Source organism: Protopterus annectens, chromosome 12.part0 (assembly GCF_019279795.1).
Source record: "Protopterus annectens isolate FY-2018-M chromosome 12.part0, PAN1.0, whole genome shotgun sequence".
NCBI classification, from domain to species: Eukaryota; Metazoa; Chordata; order Ceratodontiformes; family Protopteridae; genus Protopterus; species Protopterus annectens.
This window is the reverse complement of record NC_056746.1, coordinates 903,457,843-903,471,426: the sequence shown is the minus strand read 5'-3', so window position 1 is coordinate 903,471,426 and position 13,584 is coordinate 903,457,843.

Here is a 13,584-nt window from a genome sequence, read left to right as displayed (position 1 = left end):
GAGTAGGTTCTAATTAATCTGCATTTAAACTGTGTGTTAGTGGGTTTGTAATCAGTAAAGAAACAAGGGGGTGGGCATAGCCAGGATGCTTGCTCTGCTTGCACTGCTACTCTATTTCTATTTCTGACAGGAAATTTTATTTTTATAATATCCTAAACCAATTTTTTAACAAAACCAGTTACCTGATATTACATAGAAGGGTATTATCTAAAAATTTCTAAATATTTGATTTTTTCCTGTCAAATTATTCATTTGAAAGGTATGTTCTAGTAACTGTGAAATGAGTCATTCAAAGACAATTTCTCAGGACTTGCTTTTAAAGAAAGATCTCCAATCTGTTCTGCTAACATTCAAGAACTTTCTTTAAAAAAGGACAGAATAGATTTCAAATTTGACAACTTTAAAGAAAACTGTACCAAACAGATGGAACAGGTACATGAGATTTGAATATTCAGATATCTGGAATGGAAGATGCCATTAATGACATAGAAGGCAGAGTATCCAAAGATGAAAACAACACTGAATTTCTACAGTGACAGAATACTTTATTACTAAACAAAATTGATGACTTGCAGAACAGATCCAGGAGAAATAAAATTCATATTTTTGGACTGCCTTAAAACTTGAAAGAGAAAATATGGTCAACATTCTTACTGTATGGCTTCCTAAGACACAGAATTTATCTGAGGCAATATCATACGGTATAGAAAGAGCACTCAGGTTTGTAGTTTCTACTTCATCAAAAAACAACTCTTCACAGTGATCAATTATGTTAAGTTCCTCTCATTTCAAAACAAGGAGCTATTACATAGAACAGCCTGGTCCAAATTTCCTATTAAACTGGATAGGAAACTAACAAGATTTGAAAATGACTATTCCAATGCTGTCATGATCAAAAGGAAAAGTTGTTTGCCTCTTATAAAAGAAGTTCAGAAAAGACAGGTGCATTTGCTCTTTCCTGCCAGGCTCAAAATATTCTTTCTGGATGAAATAAGACACATTGAAGACCCAGACTCTGCACTGTCATTTTCAAAAACTAAAAGAATTCTAGACCAAACTGAAGATATGGACTGGAACAATAATACTTTGAAAAGACAAGCAGAAGTAAACACCTGGAAGGCTGATGACAAGAAAAAGAAGCTAAAGGATAAATGACTATTAGCTTTATTATAACATTGATATTAACTGTTTTAATAACAAAATTATTTTTCCATGATAAAATTTACCAATTCAGTTACTGGAGATATAGGTGAAATGAAGGAAACAATGATTTGCTTCTCTATAAGGTAAATAAATGTCACTTTTTCTTTTCCTGTATGTATTGCTAAGCAAATATTCTATATTTTATTTTCCATATTAAACATGTGCCTTAGTTTAATAAGTATTAAGAAATTAATTGTTTAACTAATAATAAGCTTTGTTTATATATATATATATATATATATATATATATATATATATATATATATATATATCCTAGTTTCCTTTCCTCATATATGTGTCACATAAATCCTAAAGTGATAGCTCATGATAACATAACATAATAGGAAGTTTCTCACTGTACATTAAGTAAGTGTATTGTGAATGGGCTGAATGTTTATGGTGTTTTTAACTTTTAACTCTTAATTCACATGTCATGGTTGATTAGAATATGCACAGTGTTGTATATATGAGAGTTGGATGTGGTTTTTCTAAGAGATATCAGACTGTTATGATGTTTATGAGTGCTTCTTTATTAATATAGTGATAAAATGGTGGGTGTATATAGTGTGCATAAAGCTGGGGGGGGGGTTTCCTATTTTTTCCTTTCTTTTTTTTCTCATGTAGTCTTTTCTGTGATGTTTAGTGCCAGTTTATTCATTGTGGAGGGGTTAAGAGAGGCGGAATACAGTAGTGAATACAATTTCTATGTTTTTATACTTGGGTTTCACTTTGAAACCTGTCAGTTATTCTTTTGTTCTCCCCTTCCCTACTAGAATAGATAGATATAAAAAAAGAGAAAAAGCTTGTACCAAATAGTTATAACAAAAAAATAAACTGATAACAAGTTGTGTTACAGCATGGGTTCTTAAATAGCAAGGAGCAGGTTGGTTTTAACCACTTATGCAGCCTTTTTTCTCAAAGTAACATCAGTGAAAGTTGTTTACTGACAGTGGTATTTCCCTCTTACAGAGTAGCTTCTAATGGAATGTTTCTTTCCTCCCCTTTTCTCTCAGGAGACAATTTATATAGAGTTCTTTTATGGTGTGTGTGTAAGAAATGCTGGATAAAATGTTTTATGCTTGATTTTAACACATAAATTAAGTGAAAATTAGTAAGAAGGTATTAATTAACTTGCATTCTCCGTTACATTTACCTCAAAATTACTATTTTAACACTTGTAAAACCTGTATTTCTCTCTTTAAGTTCTATAAAACATTTTAAAGTACTATGGCACCATACACAATATATAATTCATTTTTTCAATTCAGATTTTATCCTAAGATATTATATTATTCAAATTACATTCTGTTCTATTAATTTAAAGAAGGGAGGATGATCTTGTTTATGTCTGTTGTTAGCCCCTTGTTTGGATGACTTGCTCTGCATATGTGGGCAAAAGATATGTATATGTTTATGACAATAATTGTAGTGATGATCTAATGATCTATGTTAGTTTCTGTGTGGATGTGCTTTTTGAGCATGAAGTGAGGAGCTCAAATACATGGCAATAATAGAAGCTCATGCTCTGAATGTTAATTGAAATTCTGATGCATAGTAAAGGAGGGACTAATATGAAAGTAATAGCAAGTTTCCCACAAAGTCAGACAAAATTACACAGTCATTTTGATAAGCTGGGAATTCATGTGTCTCTTGAAAAGACTGTAGTGGGTATGTTGCCAACCATATGTTATCCCTCAGTACAAATATAATTCTGAGAATAAGTCCTGACAAATAGACAAAGATTTTTTTAAGAGAAGTTTATTTGATCTTTGAAATATCATATGTGTCTGCCATACTATCCAAGCATGTACAGTCTTGTAATCAGAGCTGAGTTTAAATAGTTAACTAGTAAGTTACATCAATAATATATATTAATATATTAGTAATATAGCATGATTGTTATAAGCAATGCTATATATATATATATATATATATATATATATATATATATATATATATTGTCTTTTATCTGTGTTAATCTCTTTTTTCTCAAAACTGAAAGAAATGATTGGATTTAGTATAATACCATATAGGCTCTTATAAACAGAATAGTACCAAATGACTATAAGATCTGCTAAACTTTACAGTTCACAAGTTTTATAGCAACCAAATGCATGTTTATAATCTGAATATTATGTATATACTAACTCCTTTTAATTTTGTTAAATAAGTTAGACCTTTGCTATATCATAACTTTAGAAGTAGTAGAGTGATGTTAGATACTTATTTGTTTGAATAGGTTTGCTACTCAAACAAGGAGTTTTAAACTCCACTGGGGGGAGATGGAAAAGAACAGTCCATGTATAATAGTTTACAAATTAATTATTCTTTCTTTATGTCTACTATTCTTGATAGAATGTTTACAGTTAACAATATCAATTATCTTATACTTATATCTATGTGTAAACAGTTCACTAGATATAATAGTTTTTCAGTACAAATTTATTTACAAATGTATGAGGGTATTATATGTAATACTTATTGATTTCTTTCCTATTTCGTTAGTATGGTCAACTTGAAATGCATATCAGTTAATACCAATGGATTAAATAATGGTTGTAAAAGGGGTAGTTTATACAAAGTTTTAAAAGTATTTCATTCCAAATTTATCTTTTTACAGGAAACACATTTAATAAAGGAATATTTAGACAGACTTAACTAAACACTGTTCTGTATTGACTAGTTCTCCTTATAAACAAAAGAGAAGAGGAGTGGGTATTTTATGGAAACATTTGTTGCCTCTACCTAAAATCCTCAATACATTTAGTGATGAAAAACTTCAGTGACTTTAGAGATTCAAAGGAAACTATACACTTTTATAAATGTCTATTAGATACCTGGATTGGGAATACAAATACTTAAACAACAGTTGGGGAAATAATATGAATACTAAATGGATACATTATTTTTGCAGGTGACTTTGTGTTTCATCTGACAAGGATACCAACACTAGCTGTAAATGGAAGAAACCTGCCTCAACCATGGTTTTGATGGAGTTCACTAACCTATATAATATGAGATATATAAATTAACTTTCAGTATCAGACTCACTCTTCTTTACAAATTACTCCCACAGGCATGAGACACAATCATGAATATAGTATATGTTTCAAATGAGATCACTAGTAGAATAGATAATGTTAAAGTAGTATTTTGCCCACTGTTGGATCATAATGTGATAACATTTGAAGTTATATTGAATTCTAGTAATATCTCAATTAAAAGGATTCCTACACATATAACCAATATGAAAGACTTTAAGGAGTTCTTTCATAAAGAAATTCAAACTGTTATTGAAATTAATCATGCAGGTGACAACTCAAGGATTTTTGTATGGGACTTTTTAAAAGTATATCTTTTTCACAAAATGACAAGTTGGTATGCACAAAAAAAAAAAAAAAATGGGATAAAACATTTATAGACTTACAGGAAAAAATAAGTTAGAATTAGATTGTCAAAAAAGAAATAACAGAAGAGATAAATAGCTTAAACAGTAGATATTTAGAAATTTTACAACATAAAATTATGATAAATTTAGAAAAGATTAAAATAACTAATTATTCCATAAATCCTAAATCCATGCATAAACTGGCTACTAGAACAAAAATGATTGTTAAATATAACCACATCAAATAATTATACTTGTCTACTAGTAAAATGAAGGTTACTGAAACAGAAGATATTCTGGATGTTTTCAGATCTCATTTCATTTTAATAAGATTAATCAACACAAACCAACAATGGATAAACAAAGTCTAACTAAAACATTTATACAAAAATGTACTGAAAATGGACTGTCAGATGATCAAATAAAAATAATTGACAACTCTATATCAATGTCTAAACTCAAAATTCAAATTAATAAATTAAAACCCAATAAGGCACCTAGAAATAAGTCTATATCAGTTCATCAAATTGCCTGTCGTCAAACAACTATTTATCGAAGTTGCAAATCGATGAATGGACTTTTCAGCTGTCCTAGGGTAAACCAATGGTAGGCCACCCTAGTGACTAAGAACCAAATAATAAAACTTATGCCCCTAATTAAATGTACCAACTCCGAGATCACACTACAGTGGGGAAAAGGCCAAATTCAAGATGATGGTCAATCATTGCCTTGCCCTGGGAAAATTTAGTTGAAAACTCATTCAACGATCTATAGCTTTGAGTAGTTGTTTGATGAAGAGGTGTTCGCTACTTTGTGATTCTATGAAATGTCATAGACCCCATGGAAATGGTGGCATAATACCTGAACTATACAAAATGATGACTAAGAATGCTTTGAGTATTTTACTAGAGGTATTTTCAATAGTTAAAGGATTTACAAAGTACACCCTAATATCCCCAATTTTAAAACCTGACAAGTACTCAACACAATGTTGTTCATATAGACCAATTTCAGTATTAAATGTAGATTATAAAATAGTCATGGTAATCTATGCCTCTAGAATAAAACAGTTTTTTCCAATGTTGATAAACAATGATCATACTGACTTTCTAATGAACAGTATTACCTATGATAACATAATGAGAATACTATCAATAATTGATAATACTAATAATTCAAAAAATAACTAACTTTGGTTAGTCTGGATATCAATAGTGAATTTGATTCACTTAATTGGGAATGCTTACTATTAGCATTGGAGGAATGTAATATTTAAAAAAAATTCTTACAATTAAATTCCTCTATGAAAACTTCTTTGGATACATTAAGATAGGCTCATATACTTCCCAATCAATCATGATTATCAAGGGTAATAAACAGGGTTGTCCCTTGTCCCCATTGCTTTTTGTTGTAGTTATGGAACCTTTTGTAAATTATATAAGATCAAATAAAAACATCCAAGACATACTAATAAATGATGACTTAATCCCCAAAATACAATTATTTACAGATGACATCCTATTAACTTTGACTGGTTGCAGTAGTTCTCTTATTGCAGTATTCCAAGCAATAGAGATATTCCAGAAGAAATTGGGACTGATTTTTAAAGAGAATAAGACTAAAATACTCCCTGTTGATTATAAAATGAATAAAATAATTAAGAAATTACATAAATACATTGTGGAAGATGGTAAAATCACTTACTTAGGGATGATTGTGTCTGATAATATTAAAAATATAACAGCCATTAATTAATTATAATAACTTAAATTCCATAAAACAAACTCTTAATAAATAGAATATTTCTTTCACTATGGAAGAGAGACTCTGCTTAATTAAAATAATTATCCTTCCTAAATGTCTATATATAATACAATCATTACCTTCCCACTCCCAAAAAATGTATAAAAGAGTATAATTCTTTGTTTCTGTTTTTATTTTTTTTATGGTTTCCTAATAAGCCTGGATTTGCTTTAAACCATCATATTAGAGACTGGACATCAGATGGTATTGGTCTTCCAGATTTAGAATTGTATTCCTTATCCTCAATTGTTAAGACAACGATTTATTGGTTAAATAACAATTATAATCCCAAATGGAAAGATATTCAGGGAGGTGTTTGGTGTAAATCCAATAATTTAACAGATTTATGTCATACTGAAATAGCTACTCATTGGTTAGTAAAACACTATTTTAGAGAAATGAAAAACAAGCCAGTTGACTCTCATATATATTTTCATTTTCAGGAACCCTGAGCATAAAGCATGGATTTTCTTTGCATTTCCAATTGCCAGCACTCAGAATAGTATTCATACATTTAATTTAACAACAGTGACTACATTTAAAGACAAAAAACTGTTATATTGGTATCAATTACTAGACAATGGAAAGTTACAAAATGTTGACCATATCAATAATAAGTTTGAGTTAAGCAAAGACATGTGGTTAAAAATTTAAAATTGTAGATAATTGGTTGAACATAACATTAATCCCATGCAACCAATAGTTAAGAATTCTTCCCCCACATTCATTGATTTACTTATTATTTTAATGCACCAGAATATAATTGGAAATGGACTTCTATCTAATATATATATATATATATATATATATATATATATATATATATATATATATATATAAGGTATTTAAGAAATTAACAGTATGTCACAGAGAAGGATATTGTGATTATTTTAGACTTGTTAAAAATAACTCTCCAAGTAAAGATGATATAAAACTAATACTCCAGTCTTCAAAACAAACTACTTCATCCCTAAGGTAGAGGACATTCTCTTGGAAGTTCTTACATAGAACCTTTATCACAACACATAAAGTTAAATTGATGTTTAATAAATATATAGGATGCTGGAGATGTAAACTAAATGCTAAAACTGACTGGCAGGATATGTTTTATGATTGTATAAAACTTAAAACGTTATGTTTTATCTCTTAAAGTCTGTTTTTAATGATACATTTATGCTGACCAAATCTCTTATTTTATTTAATACACCTATTCCCACTTGTGCCAGGAAACTAAAATACTCTTTTTTATAGAGTATGTTAACATTAGCAAGAAATGTCATCACCAGAAACTGGAAGAATCAGGCAACTCCTACTATGAAATAATTTGTGCACTTGACAACTGAAATTTGAACTTATCACGATCAAGGCAAGAACATCTAGAATCACCTCTTCATATAATATATGGTTGAAATTCAAAGAGCTGATTGATAAAGAGACTTTAATAATTAACTAACAACTACTCATCATATTTCTTTTTCTTTTTAAAACACTTTGTTTTATAGTAGACATCATTGTAAATAGTTATTTTAGTTGTGTGTTATTGTTCTTTTAGATATGTATATGTGTTTTATAATATTTATATTATTCTATATTAATGTTTTGTTGTTAAAATTTTCAATAAAAACAAGAACATAAAAAAGTAAAGAAACAAGGACAAACTCTCCTTGTTCAAGGACTGTCGTAATCCTGGAATCTTAGTGGGTTTTAATCCAATATTCAAATACAAAGAGAATGAATAAAGGATTCCTGGCAGTGTCAGTGCACTTAATCTTAATCACAAATGTATCACTTTGGTATGAGAGTGGGTTTATAATGGGTGTCAGAAAAACTAAGATTCAGGAGCTGGAGCAAGGGATTATGGGATGATATAAGAGTGATGTGTTTGGAAGAGATAGTTGTAGATATTTAGTAAAATGGTCAGAACTTACAAAACATAACAGTTCTTTACAATTTCCAGAAAAGGGGTGTTTTGATAAGAAAACTTTAGAAAATCTTAAAAATAAGCTGAAACAACAAAAGAATAAAGTATCGGTCTCTTGTTGGTCAGATTTTCATGACTAGCAAGAAGAAATTGAAAATGAAAGCAGAAAGAAACAAGTAGTAGTTAAATAGTTAAATTTCAACTAAGTTAAAATCACAACTCCAGGTAGCTAATATGACAGTAAATAATCTGTAAAAATTTGTGAATGACAAGTCTCAATTCTGGGGTATGAATCCATTAAGGAAGTTAGAAAAGTTATCACCCTCACAACCAGATTCATCAGATGCTGACTGGTTTCCATTACCATCTACACCTCCACAACCTTACAATATCTTAGAATCTCAAGTAGTAGCTAGCAATTCAACCTTAACAATAGAGCATGTGTAGGAGATATCTACAGCAACAACTACCAACTCCCCAGATACAGCCCAAGTTATCTCTAGTGCTTCCACTCAAACCTCTGAATCAGGTTAAAATACTAAATTTCAGCAATGATGTCAACCTCTCATAAATCTGAATTAACTTTTAATGTGTATAACTGATAAAGTAAAACAGCTATATCATTGGCATAAATCCTGGAGACAGTTAAAGATAATTCCAAATAAAAGTAAACCACCAACATGTAGTACAATAGGTAAACATAAATATTATTACTCAGCTTCCAATAATTATTGATGGGGAAGACTGTTCTGCCTCTTCTACTGACTCTGATGAACCTGATACACAAATACATCCCTTGTGAGAAGTTCTGCAACAGCTAGAGACAGTGATGCTGAACCCACCATTAGAGTGGTATGAGCATGAACTGCAGTAGATTTTCAAACCATTGCAGATTCTCTCCCTCCCATATGAACACATTACACAAAATAACAAAAATTTTTGAAGGACCTATACAATTATAAAACCCCTGTATCAAAGACATTAAAGCCATACTAAAAGCCTTAATATATCCTGATATCTTTAGGAAAATATGGGATAAATCTAACACAGGGGAAAACATGAAAAACGTGGATACAGGATTCCTAGCTGATAATCTTTTAAAAACCATTACCATAATATGTTCACAGCATCTAATTGAGCAAGAATAAAAGCTATTGTACAAAAAGAGAATGTATTTGTCAATGCATATTAACAGCTTATGATACATTTGAGGCATTTTCAAGGCATTCAGAATCTACAGAAGGGACAGCAGGAAGTGGGGTGTCTGCAGACTTTGTTGAAGGTTTGTTTTCACAAATACAAAAACAAACTAAGAAAGTTTGAATTGGCCAACTTTGCGAATTCATGAAGTTGTTAACCAAGTACAATATATAGCAGATAACATACTTAGGGAAGAAAAGGAACAAAAGAAAAAAAATTACTAGATGTTCAACTTTGGCAACTTAATACTGATTTTAGAAGGTGAGATCAAAGAAAAAGAGGTAGGTGGGGAAAGGTAAAGTCCAGTTCTTTCGCAACCTCAGGACAGTATCAGTATCAAAAAAATTATCCCCATGATTCACCACAAATACCACAAAATGCAATTTGGTCAGGTATTTATTTTAATTGTTGCCAGACAGGACATTGGTGAAATAAATGTCCATTTATTGGACAACAAAGAGGTTTGCCAAGTATTCAAAACCAATTACAGCTACAGCAAAATTATAGAAATCTTCCTGTATGTAATACTACTTGGCAATATCCAGAATGGTAAAAGAACTTATTAGGACAGCCATGATCAGGAATTGCAGTTATTTCCCTATCAAGAAGGTCATTTTTTCAATATTACAGTACAAAATACAACTGTCCTATTTCTTATAGACACAGGAGCTACTAGATCTATGATTCTTTCGGCAAACACTGAAAATCTTCCACTCGCTGAACACAGGATTCATGGCAGGGAGTCTTGAAATTCCCACAGATTACCCAGAAACTATACCTATTCCTATTCAAATTGGTCCATTAAAAGAACAATGTGCTTCTATTGCAGAAATTCATCCCCTTTAAATCTATTAGGTAGAGGTATAGTATGTAAACAGGTCTATATTAGAACACCAAACATTCAAAATGTCGAGTGTTCTAATATCGAACCCTAGCAATCGAAAACAAAACATTGAACATTCGGAACAGCTAATTTTTTCCTAGGGAAAAATTTGCTGTTCCAAAACACATACAAACAACACAAGCACACCAAACAAACAGCAATCCACACACATACACCTAAACTCTTATACTTAACCCTACACTAAACTATACATACACCACTAACTATCCACTTACCTTAACCCAAACCCTAACCCTAAAGTCTGTCACTATCGCACAGTCACCTCACCCGCGCCCTAACCCTAACTCATCTAACCTGCCCTAACCCACACGTCCACACAATCGCACACTTACCTGAACCCGACCTGCAACTTTCCACCAGAGTGCTGAAAATACTGAAGCAACAGAAATGGACAACCAAATTCTTTCCCTGCTACTTCGATATTTTCAGCGTTCACTGAAAACGGGTCGATATTAGAACACTCGAAATTTCAAATGTTCGGTGTTCTAATATAGACCCTATGTAAACTTAGATGTACTGTTTATTGTACACCAGATGGTGTATTTTTAAACATTCCTGATGAAAGTTTAGGATTATATGTTAATAACACTTGTCCAGATGAAAATAATCCTTTGCTTTCTTGACAGAAACAATCAGAAAATGTTGACATGGAGGAATTAAACATTGTACCTCCACAGCTGTGGACTACACATGAGAATGAGGTAGGACTTATGCAGGATGCAGAGGCAATCATATGACATTCAAACCATGTGAGCACCTGCTATGGTAGTTCAGTATCTTTTATTGATAGAGGCAGAGAAAGGAGTCAAACCTGTTATTTCTGACTTATTACACCAAGGTGTAGTTGCTCCAATTCGCAGTATGTGTAATACTCCTATTTTACCAGTTAAGAAACCATGAAAGAGCACATACAGGCTTGTTCAAGATTTATGTGCAATAAATGCTGTAGTTGTACCAGTGTTTCCAGTTGTTCCCAACCCAACAACAATAGTGAGTTCCAGTCCTGTATTTGCAACTATTTTCTCAGTGATAGATATTTCATCTGCTTTTTTTTCTATTCCTTTACACCCGGATAGTCAGTATTTACTTGGCTTTACTTACAGAAGTCAGCAATACACTTGGACTAGATTAATGAAGAATCACCTATTCTTTTTTCTAGAAAAATGAAATGGCAGTTAGATAAAATCAAATTCCCCTGTGGGTCTACTTTGTTTCAATATGTGAATGATTTGCTTTTAGCTTCAAGAAATATAGATGAGTATAAACAAGATTTTTTTTTTCTTTTAATTCAACACAAAGTTAGCATTTAAAGTCAATAAAAGTAAACTGCAGCTATAGAAGTCCCAGGTTCAGTACTTGGGACACCTCATTTCAGAAGCTGCTAGACAGATCATGCCTTTGCATATCATTGCAATTCAAACTTCGCCACACCTTACTATTCAAAAACAGCTGTGAGCTTTCATGGGTTCAACAGGTTACTGTAAACAAAGGAGCTCTAATTATGCAGAAGTGGAAAGACCATTACTAGAATATTAAGGAAAATACACCTGAACCTTATCCTGGCAAGACTGTCATAAAAATGCTTTTGTACAGTTGAAAATGTTGCTTTTGTGCCCTCCTGCATTAAGATTATCAGATTATTCTAAAATATTTTTTCTTGTTTTGTAGTGAATGAAATAAAGTTACATTGGGATTATTAGCACAAGACAGAAATGATGGTTAAAAGCCTGTTGCTTATTTTATTACTTATCTTGATCCTGTAGCTGCAACCCTTCCCACTGCCTTGGGGCAGTGGCTGCAATGGTGCACATTATAAACTTGGTGACTGCACTAACTGTCAAGCACAAGACTTACATAGCAGTTCAGTAGAAACCTTATTACTGAAAACTAGAACACGGGTCTATATTATAACCGCGACCATTCCGAATGTCGACAATGTCTTTATAGACACATATGTGTCGAACAGCCACTTCAAGCAAATGGCCACATCATCGATTTCTTTTCAAAGGAAAGAAATTGGTTGGCCGTTGTTTTACATCTGCCCCCCCCCCCCCGTAGTGCGATCACGGAGTTACATTGTGGAGTGTGATAGGCAAAGCCCATCACTTTATAGTGTTTCTTGTTTTGCGTCATGCGTGTTTGGCCTACCGGTTTCTTTCCCTTGGAAAGAAATCTATGATGTGGCCATTCGCTGAAGTGGCCGTTCGACAAATATGTGTCGATGAAGACATTGTTGACATTCTGAACGGTCGAGGTTATAATATAGACCCTAGAACACAATATTTGTCATCATCTTGACTGTCTAAATATGAACTGTCTTTATTTAACAACCCGTCTTTACATGTTGTTCAAAATCCACCACTTAACCCTGCTTCCCTAATTCCTACAACCGATGAAGGGGAACCCCATGATTGTGTAGTTGCTGTTAACACTGTGCTTCCTCCTAGATTCGATTTAAAAGATGTTCCACTGAAAAATACAGATTTCATCCTTTTCATAAATTACTCCTGTGTTCGAAAAGAAAATGCTGAACTTGTAGCTGCTTTTTGTCTGCATCCAGCACAATGTTCTTTTAACTAGACAGTTAAATTGGAACATATCTACTCAAGCAGTGGAACTAGTAGCCATGACGGAAACATGTAAAATTGCTAAGGATAAATCTGTAACCATTTACTCTGATACCAAATGTACATGGCTTTGGTACATTTTGGAAGGAAAGAGGTTATTTAACATCAGCTGGAGCAGCTATTAAAATGCTATTTTGTTAATGAATTATTAGAAGCATTGTCATTACCAAGAGAAATAGCTGTAGTAAAATGTGTTGGACATAAGAACAATTCCTTTGTACCTCAGGGCAACACTTTAGCTGACATTATGGTAAGACAAGCTGCATTGTCTTATCCTGTTCAGGCTGTATTTATGTAGCAACTGAATGAAAATAATAATATTCCTTACATAAATTTCTGACTTTTCAAGGCCAGACAGATGACTCTGAGAGAAAGAGGTGGATAAGCAATGCCTGTAGCCATTCTCTAGACTTTTTATGGCACCATCCAGGTGGTTGACTAGTAGCCCCACTACATTTCCTTAATCAATTAAAGACTATTACTTACCCTAACATGGCCAAAAATGTATTAATAAAGCAGGTTTCTACAGATTGGTATG